Below are 11,290 nucleotides of genomic sequence, written 5' to 3' on the forward strand. Positions count from 1 at the left end.
AGAACTGAGAGCGCTGGGCATGCGAGGCAAACACTTCACTAATGGGTTTCATTCTTAGCCCCTGTATTACCAATTTAATCACTATTGATTGCAGAGCAAGTGCATAATTTGAATTTATAGAATATAAGGTACAAGTTTTGGTCTAATTTAAAATGTATTCAATATACAATGTAAATTTAAGAAAATTATAGAAAAGAAAATAAGATAGCAATTAAAATTCTCTCTTACAAATGACATCATACAAAAGATAGATGTGGCTAAAAAACAATTCAAGTACAGTAGCATCAAATTAGCAATCTTTTCTTATTATGTTTAATAAAATAGATAGTGAAGTGAATGCTATTGCAATATTGATGTAGATATACAAGTATTCAGTTTTATAAATAATTTTAGTATCTAAAACAGTTTGAATAGAATCATTTTATAGGTCCACTTAGTAATTCAACCAATTTCAAGAAACAATATTGTTTATACATTTCTATATTTAGATCATAAATTACAAGGTCACCCTATCTGTAGAAAAAATATTGTATTTAATATTTTTTCTTAATTTTAAAAAGAAACGTTATACTAAGTTCAAAAATCCTTTTTATGATACTGGTTTGTTTATTCTCTAGGGTTTCAACTTAACGTGCACCAATCTAAACAGTATCAGTCAGTTCATTAACACAAATTAAATAAAAACATAAAACACTGAACATCTGGCAGGGTTTTCGATGTTAACAGAGAATACACTAATTAAAGTTATGGAAAATTTTAAATTAAAATAGTAAAGGCAAGAGGACATAATAAAATCATAAGACAACATAATATCGTATATGTCTTATTTTAAGGCTATTGCAATTTTTGAACATTGCTTTTGCTAAGCACATTGTATTTTGCAGCTGAACATTTTCTTTCAACAATAAGAATGATTCATTTTTCTCTACTGACAGTATAATTAATTTATTAGCATTACATTTTGTTCCATCCTGAGATGGGGCTATGATTTATATATCCACTGCCCTATTGATGTATAATCACAGAATTTCTGGCTATTTGTTGCTGCTATGAATAATATTATAATGGATATGTATTTACACACTGGTATGTTTATTAGTAGAAACCAAGAATTGTTGAGTTGAGAGAAATACATCTTTTCATTTTCATGTTAATATAATTCATCAAAATGTTTTTCAAAAAGCACAAATACCTTCACTTTATTATGTTGTATTATGTGAGTATTTTTGTCTCCAAAATCTACTTTCAAATGAGATGAAACTTCTCAAATAAGAAGAGCATAAAGTATTTCATTCTTACTTTAAATTTCTTTTATTATTAAGTTTGAAATATTTTAAAAACAAAAATACACAGACATTCCAATTTGATCCCTTTGATAAACATTTTCTTACATGTGGCATAATTTTGTGTATGTGTTCCTTCTACACTGTTGAATAAGTCTGGGTACTTTATCATCTGTTTTCTATAATTTCTTTCCTATTTATCTTGCTTTCATCATCTTTTTTCTGAAGGATTTATTTTCAGATAAATATTTTTAAATAGGTCTTTTATCTCAATTTACTGTAGTATAGAATCGCCTGTACATTATCCTTTTTTAATGTCCATAGCAATTGTCCAGTTCATATAGACTTTACATCCCATGTTGTATACAACATGTGCATACTTCTTATATGTACAGATAAATAACTACAAAGCAATCCATGCTTAAATAATGCATTCATTTTCTCTGATCTGAACTGCTGTTTGCTTCATATATTGGTTCTTTTATGTAAAGATTAATTTCTGAAGTCTCTTCTGCAAAATGAATAATACATTTTCATAAAAGTACATTGAAGGTTTTGAGGTTAGTTAAAAGATCTAAAAGTTCAGTTATACAAAGGAATAAGTTCCAAAGACTGAAAATAAGTTCTAATTGATTGACATGGTGATGGTGGTACATAGAGGGATATTACATACTTGAAAAATGCTGAGTGCTTATATTAAATGATATCATCACAAAAAACAACAAATACATAAATACACTAGTATATGTCAAGAATTCATCCTGCAGTGTGTAAATAGTTCACAACATTATATCAAATTAAAAACATTAAAATTTTAAAAACTTGCCAGGGAAGTATCATGAAGAAACTCTTGGTACTTATTTGAGTAATATATTTTGTCAAACAGTTTTTGGTTTGCAGATTAATTGCATAAATTACACAGTATAAATCTGTCTGTATTATCTATGCCATGCATAGTTTCACTAATTATTAACATTTTGCACTAGTGAATTTTGTTTCCTATAATTGATGAACCAACACTGATATATTGTTTTAACTTAAATTCATAATTTATTTTAGGACGCATTCTTTTCCCTGTATATTTTTATGAGTTTTGACAAATGTTTTATGTCCTCTGTCCACTAATGAGATATCATACAGAACAATTTCTTTATCTCAAACTATTTAGTTCATTTAGAGATAAATTCTTAAATATTAAAATTAAAACTCTATAGGCAAAACAAGAAAAAACTTGAAAACAGACGATAAATTTCAATATATTTTTGAATATTTTTTCTCCTTTCTGTAAAATATCTATGAACAAAAGAAAAAAGAAAAGTGTTGTAAACTGGAGGAGTGTTTCCAACAATCTCCACTTGGAATCTTACAAATATGTTATGATTATAGAAGTTTAAAATATACAATATTTGAAGAAAAATTGTGAACTCTTGGAAAACATGAGTTTAGATGAACAAAAGACAAAGATATCTTAAAAACAAAAATAGGAGCAAGAAAATTGCCTCTAAAACAAAAAGTATCAATTACTTAAAATATAGCAATGCTACATAAAATGTAAGTAAAGATCAAGAAACAATTCTGCCTTAGAAGAGCTATGTTATATCTGTATATAAAAGTAGTAGACACCTAATAGTTTTGAGCAGTAAGGATACTTTATGTCTCTTGAGAGGAAGGTCTAAAGTTTTAGTAGACTAGTTTTTATTTTATTTATTTTTTATTTGGCATTTTGTAACAATACTTTTCCTGTATACAAATGTTCATTAGTGATTAACAGCTATCAAGCATAATTAAGTTCTGAAGATATAATTATTTGAAGAAGTCATTACTTGCATAATTGTATCTCATTATGCCTGATAGACATTAATATACTTAAAGATATGCATGCTCATTTTTTAAAGTGTATATAGATTACATAGAGAAAAACATTATCAGTAAGTGACTACCTCTCTAGTTAGTTCCTGGTGTTGATTTCTCTGAGCACTCTTCAGGAATGGAAAGCTGTATTTCTGGTTTTAACATGATGATTATGTATTTTCAGAGGAAGGGGATTGAATTAGGATAAGGCAGTGATATTAAATAAATATGCTTAAAATTTTGCATTGTGCAGGATAGATTGAAAAAGAATCATCCAATTAGAGATCACAGAAACCTTTATTGCAAACTTGTTGATACTGCAATCAAAACTCAGTGTCCAACCAGTATCATTCCTACAGTAATTTAGTCAGACATATTTTTTCTAATTTCAAAATTCATGTATTGAAATGTACAATGAAGATACATAAGGAGGAAAATATGTTTATTTTTAAATGCCAAAACATCTACCAGAGTAGACTGAAAACAAATCAGTTTGTACACTGATATTCCATTCTAACAAAAATTACGTAGGTGTAGGGGCTGGGGATTTAGCTCAGCGTCACAAGCACCTGCCTTGCAAGCAGGCAGTCGTGAGTTCGATCCCCAGTACCAATAAAAACGAAAAAGACAAAAAAAAAAAAAAAATTACGTAGGTGTGAAATGCCTTTCTCCAAAACCTTCATTTATGTATTTAACAATGTATGCTATGTATGTTACAGGAAAACTCATTGGGGCATATATATATATATATATATATATATATATATATATATATAATTTATAGCTTGCTTTAACAATCCGAAATTCTAGCTTTTCAATTGAAAAAATAACACATTTATCTTTCACACTTTGTTCAGAAGAGTAGTAAATTTACAGTGAGTCTTATTTCCATGTTTGGTGGTGAGGTGTACCAGACCAAGTTCATTGGATGATTAACCACTATCTTGTACCATTAAAGTGACTAATTTTTCTAATCTGGACAAAAGGAGGTTTTATAAGTCTTTGAAGCATTACTCTATCTTTTGGAGACATCATACTATAAAAATATCCAACAATTTTGCATGTATAAATACAATTTTAAATAACTAATTTGTGGTATCTAAACTTGACCCCAGGATTCTTGTTCTCTCATTACATGTCTTCATGATTCCCTATCCTAGAGTATTGGCAAGAATAAATAAAATTGCATTCCCATGATTAGTTTAGACTACCTGACAAAGGGGGCCAGATTTAGCAAACATTTTAACATCTTATTAAGTTTACTCTGTATCCAAACAGAATATTACATGAGTAATTAATGCATTTAAATATTTATGGAAAGCAGACACCCATATCTGCTACTCCTATTTCTGGAATCTAGTAGAAGTAAAAATTACATAATTTGTCATTGTAGTTTAAGACCAGTCTAGCCAGTCTTTTCTGCTGTGCTTTCTCTTCTGGAATGCTAAAGCCAACAGGTCTCAAATGACTTTAAATATTGTTTTTTTGTTTTTGTTTTTGTTGTTGTTGTTACTATGTTCAGTGCATATTAAGTTATGCACTATAAAGGAAGGTTCAGCTCCTTCCTGAAAAAAGAAATGCGCAAAAGGTACATTCTCCACGATTTTCAAAACATAAAAAGCCATGTATTAAACGGCCTATATGCATGACTATGTGGTAGCTAATGGTAGATAGATAGTCACCAGGTTCTGTAAGATGTTTGGAGCCACTTTGAGCAAGAACATGTGTGTATTAGTCAGCTTTCCCAGGGCTGTTATATAGCACTTGACATCCACGGCTTAAACGAGGAGAGCTTTAATTAAGCTCATTCTTTTGCCATGTTGGGTAGGGTTGCCTGGCTCCAGGACAGAAACATTATTGTGGAAGAGTGAAACAAAGCCAATCTGCCTCACTAGTGGCAGCCAGGAAATGCAGCAGGGAAACAAAACCAGAGGAAAAGGTGGGGGAGCCAGACTTAGTATCCAAAGCCACGCCTCCATATCCGCCAACACCCCCCCCCACACACACACACACACACACGGGTGTTCTTCATCAATTCCCTGGGCAGATTCTAGTGCTAATCAAGTGCACATTTCACACTGGCTGTTACTACGAGGAAATTCAGTGTGCCAACTGAGAAAGACCAAATTCTGCCAATGGTCCATTGAAATTGGAAGAAGAGCCTCTGACTGTAGATAAGACTCCAAGTGTGGCCAACATAGTTTAGTTTCAGGCCATTGAGACTTCATTAGAGAGATCTGTGGAGTTTTATTCAGACTCATAACCCATGGACATTGTGAAAGTATAGATATATGTTGTTTTAAGCTGTTAAATTTATGGTAGTTTGTTACACAGCAAAGAAAATTAATGTACCATTAAAATGGATTAAATATGCAAATTCTTCTCAGTTATAATTTCTCTATTTAGAATCAATTAAAAATCACTAGCCATTGAAATTCTTCCCACTAGAGTACATCATTTCTAAAGAAGCAGGTTTCTATAATCAAAGATTTTAATTGTATATGAATTTTTGCCAGACCACAATTCAAATTTTTGTTAAATGTAACTTGTCAATCATGGAGACTACTAAAACGTTCTCTGTGAAATAATCACCTGAAAAAGAAGCGTTTTTCCAGGGAGCACACTGACCCTTTGAAAAGAGTTCCAGAATTTCCCTAGAATAGTCTGCCATCGTTTGTTTTTAATTCATGTATTAATATCTGCCTCATTTAAGAAAAGAAAAGGAGGATAATATTCTGATGAATCATTAAGAAGGCATATATGTTAGGGAACTGCAGACATATTCTACAAAATAGAAGCAAACTACGACAAAATTCATATGACCTCTAACATGATTAAAATTACTCTGTCCCTGGAGCTTGTAAAAAGCCTGGGGCACTGTTGAAGATCAATAAATACTCAGTGAACTTTTAACAAACTTCAATTTTGGAAAAGATACTCAACCATAAATATTTAGAGCAGAATATAACTGCTTCAGCTGAGTAATATAAAAAGAGAACGCCTATAGTTTAGTAAAATGTTTAAAGAGATAAAGAGGGATTTAAAATTAAAACTAAGACACATGCCCAAAGAAGGAGAAAACATATTCTGGGTAGATGAAGGAAGGTTTATAAAGACACAGACATCCCAAAAACATATATTACATTTAGGAAAGTCTAATAACTGGCACATGGATAACTCACAGAATACTGTTGAGAAAAATAAATCTTACAAGAATTCCAGAAATCTATATAGCATTTGCCATTCTGAGACACTTTCACAAATAAAACAAAAAAGGGATATTGTTTGATTATAGATTGGTTGTTCTATAGTAATTCAATATTACAATATTGATTTCAAGTTTGATTACAATTAGTTATTAAAATGAATGGGCTATTATGTTACCTGTGTTCATTCTTTAATCACTTCACCATGCCAAAAAAACTGGGTAGGTCAAACATAATTTTTAGTAAAAATCAACTAACCTCCATTGCATGTCAAATGTTTAAGGCAAAAGCATTAAACCAAGCATGACTCCATAGTTAGGAAGCCAAATTTTTCCTAATTTTCTTTATGCCAACAACCTTTTAATATCCCTATTAATATTTGTGCAATTTCTGTACTGGGAGACCTAAGATATGTATGCACTGAATTCTTTATTAAGCATGTTAAAATGTACTAGTTCAACACTGACTACTCAAATTTAATAACTTATGGTTGAGATAAGTTCATAATCATAGGATCAACTTTTGATTAAGCCTTGGAAAATTGGAAAGATGAAACTAAAAAATGAAAACAAAGTAGACAATATAACTCTCTGATATCTTCATAGCTACTAACTGTTAACTTGATATTTGTATATCTTTGGTATTCCTTCTTTAACAAATCAAATAATATGCAGCTCTCTGGTCAGTTATTGGGTTAGAAATTGTAGACATATGGTAAATAATTCAGAAAAAAATTCTGCTTATATTGGGTTATTAATAACATTTGGGCATTTTTTTAAAAGCACTAGTCAAGAAAACAGTTACATAAAATTAAATGTTGTAAAAAGGACACAATAAGGGATGAAGTGGAGAAAAACATAGAAGCCACTTCAAATGAGAAAACTGAGAAAGGTTCATGTGAGGCCCATTGGACACAGGGGAGCTGCTCAAAATGCCAGTGTAGCAACAGCATTCTTGACAAAGGAAATAGCATGTGCCGAGCACGTGAATGGGGGAAGAATTTGGTATGCAAGAAGATGCCTAAAAGAACAATATGGACAAAGGAAAAAAGTTGAGAAGTAAAATTATTATACAAACATATTTTATGCCCAAAGAAAATACAAACTCACTGTACATTATATTCTACCAAATATTTCTAAAACAGGAATGTATATCAAAACCACCTTTGAAATATTAATATAATACTCAAAGCAATAGCAGCAATTGTACTAACAAGAAAACACACATCATTCCCACCCTGTGCATTCTGATACAATCTCTAGCATACCAGCTGATGTACGGAAGAGCACTATAGAATTTAGTCCATAAATATGGAAGATTCTATGAATACATGAAGGAGCACTATGTGAGTGCAATATTAAAAGTCTGCAGAGAGGTTAAGTATAGGTTGTAGGAGGAGAAAAAATCATTAAACCAAATTATTACCTTAATATTGTCAACGTTTTGGTTGAACAGCCTGTCCGAATTTTAGGTACAAACCTGATATACACAGTTTAAAATAATTTGAAAAAAATGAAAGAAAATGTTAGGTGGAAAACAGTACAGGAAAACAATGGATGAAGGTTTGGATAATACTTGTCCTGACAGTAGTGGAATTTTTATTTTTAACAGTTCAGAAAATAGGGGTTTGTCCCTAAGGACTCTAAGACTTGTTGATGCCAGTGAATCCAGTATAATGCCTTTCTGTTGTTATTTTGTTTTATTCATTAAAACTCCAGTAATGATTGTATGCTTTTGCTTGGCTCTCCAGGAGTCTAAAAGATGTCTTAGGTTCGAGAATTATTAAGACTGTGGTACAATGTTTAAATTCTCACCAGGCCTGCACTGTCTAGAAATCTTTTAAATGATTAAAAAACACAAAGCAATGTTCTCACAGGTATCCATTTTCACAAGTTTTGGGAAAAACACCTTAAATTTGCAAAAGGTCTTTTGCATAAATATTCTGGCATTCCTATCCATACAGTCCTATTAATGTGCAGTTTAGTCTGGAAATATAAAATCAGCAGCATTAATCTGTACCTCAGAGGTAACACCTTCACTTTTCGGAAGAGGTATACATGCTGTAGAGGAATAAGACCTGCACTCCTCTTTTGTGTTAATAAAGGGTATTTATTCTGTGGTGTAGCTGCAGCAGGTCCCTGATTTTAAATATTTAACCCGATAACTCACAGGGATACTAGTTAATCTTAACTAGGAATCTTAACTAGTATTTAGGAAAACTATTTATTTAGAATAAGCTTTTGCAATTCACAGTTTCCTTGCCACTGTGGTTGCCAACTATTACTGCCATAAAAATACATATGCCATAAAGTAAACATACACACATACTATTTGAATCTTAAGCATTGCACAGATAGTACAGACATACAGTTTAAAATATCTGGCTCACATAGAAAAACTATTTCTATTGTTATCATTCAAACATATCAATGGTGCCAGATGCAGTGATACATGACTGTAATCTTAGCTTCTGCCATGATGGGGGGAGGCTGAGACAAAGCTTTTGCAACTTCACAGCCAGTTTAGACAATTTAATGAGACCCTGTCTCAGCCTCGTAAATGTAGCTGTTATAAAGCACCACTGATATTTATGGATTGTACTATGAGTGATAGTATAAACAGATTTTTATGGAAAATGAGATAATAGAGTAGCCATTGTTCATTTTCTGTTATTTGGTTCTGATTGCCCTGTAACACTTTCATTATCTTGAATGGTTTTCTACTATTTTGTTATGTTTGATACTATTGTATATGAAGTTATGCTCAGCTATTTCAAAGAAAGAGACATTATGGTAGTTACCGTTAATTACAAGCTGACTTGTGGTGAAATACTGTGTTGCTTACATTGTTCTGTTCTGATCTGCTTTGTTATGTCCTGTTTTGTCTTAATGTCTTTAAAAAAATTTTAAAAATACCCCTGGGTTAGATCTTCAATACAGAAGTGGCAGGAGAAGAAGGAGGAGGAGGAGAAGGAGGATGAAAAAGAGAAAGAGGATGGGGAGGAGAAAGAGAGGGAGTAGAAGAGGAAGAGGAGAAAATAAAAGACAAGATTCAGTGGTACAAGAGTTGCCTAGCATGTATGAGGTCTTGTTCAATTGTCCACAGTGATACAGGATGCCCTAGATTCAATACCTTGTACTGGGGAAAAAGAACCATAGCTAATTTTGGGTGGTAATTTAGTAGCTTTTTATACAGTTTTATTTACATTTACTGGTACAGTGCTTTTGTCTGTCAAGTTTTAGTTCTTTAGCATCAGTGAAATATATTGTTATAGAGAATTACCTTATAGTGATAATACTCAGTGGACTGTAGTGTATTTATCAAGCAAACTAGCTTTATGCATCAAGATATCTGTCAAATATAAACTTTCATATTTGATTCTTACTTTTCCAAATTAGCACATAAATATTCTTGCTCTAATTCTAGTTTACATAACATGTTGAGCAGGCATAGCTTTATATTTAGTTCCTTAAGTATTGAAATCATCATTTGATAATCAGAAAACTTACAAAATGAGTCAGTTCTGTTATATTTTTAAACATGGAAAGTAATCGCATATCACATTTTTTATACTGTTAAAGTTAGAATGCATATAAAGATATTACCACAATGTGTAGCACATAGTAAATGCTAAATAAAAGTTGCACTGTGGTTTATTGATGCCATTAATATCAGCATATATCATTATTCACATCAGACATTGCACTCAAACAACATGTTCTCATACATAGTAGTATTAGAACAAAAGGAAGAACATTTTAAAATCATTCTATATGTAACAGATTGACCATCTTGTGATAATTTAAGATATATATTTTCCTAAAAATCTCATTACACTTTTATTTTTTGTATTTATTTTGGTTTGGGGTATTTTTAAATTTTGTTGTATTTTTTGTTTGTTTACTATAGTTTTTGTGTTTGTTTTGTTTTGTTATTTGTGACCTGGTCTCCCCATGTAGTTCAGGCTGTCATTTACTATGTAGCCCAGGCTGACGTCAGGTAGTTCTCTAGCCATTTTATGCAAGAAAACATTTATTTTAAAATGTTTTTGTATAGAATGCTCCTTTAACAAATAAAGGGAAAGAAATCAGAGAGCAAATGAGGTGAGACAATGGAAATATTAATTAGGTAGAAGATGTAAAAGGATGTTATTTTGTGTGGTGGCCACAGAACCAGCAGAAACCTACAGCATCTGCATGAGTATAATGGAAAAAGGCAAGAAGAGGAATGGAAGCCTGTAGTAGTTAAGGTTGGGAAGAGAAAAAAAAGCACAGGAAATTATGGCAAACATTTCATTCCCTGAGAACTCGAGGTTCTCTGTCACTTGGACTTTCTGTCTTCCTGCATTCACTGAAAATAAACTTCAATTATCTAAGGGAATCCTACTATGTCTCTGTTTCTTCACAACTGAAATAAGTGATTCATTCCGGATGTATAGAGCAACAGTGGGGAATTAGCCAGACTGCTCATCAGCAAACATGAGCAGGTTTCCGCCAACACCACGAAGCAAGAGCACATCAGGCAAGCTATGGAATCACCAGCTACCAGTTTAGCAAGAGAGTGATGTGCTATGAGTCAACGTGATCGGATGGGCCTTGCTCATAAATAGGCAAATAGGCAATAAATGAAAAAATACAAGGAATATGCAAGATTGGAATGGGAAAGAAAAGAATCCTAAGATAAAAATTCATCAAAAAGATACTGTAGAGTTGGAATGATCTAGAATTTTACATTCACTAAGTTTAAAATTAGTTATTCATGGTATGAATAATAACATGGTAAACTATCATAGGAGGTTGAAAAGGAAGCATGGTAGATTTATGGCTTACAGGTGGGTGCAAAATAAAAGATAGATAATAGGAACTAAGGCAATAGGTCTTTTTCAAATGAGAGGGAGATCAAAAGATGGAAGGAGTTGGTGAGAGAGGAGAGAAAAGGGAAACAAGAACT

Source organism: Cavia porcellus, unplaced genomic scaffold, assembly GCF_034190915.1.
Source record: "Cavia porcellus strain 051 isolate PalLab524CR breed Dunkin Hartley unplaced genomic scaffold, mCavPor4.1 scaffold_24, whole genome shotgun sequence".
NCBI classification, from domain to species: Eukaryota; Metazoa; Chordata; class Mammalia; order Rodentia; family Caviidae; genus Cavia; species Cavia porcellus.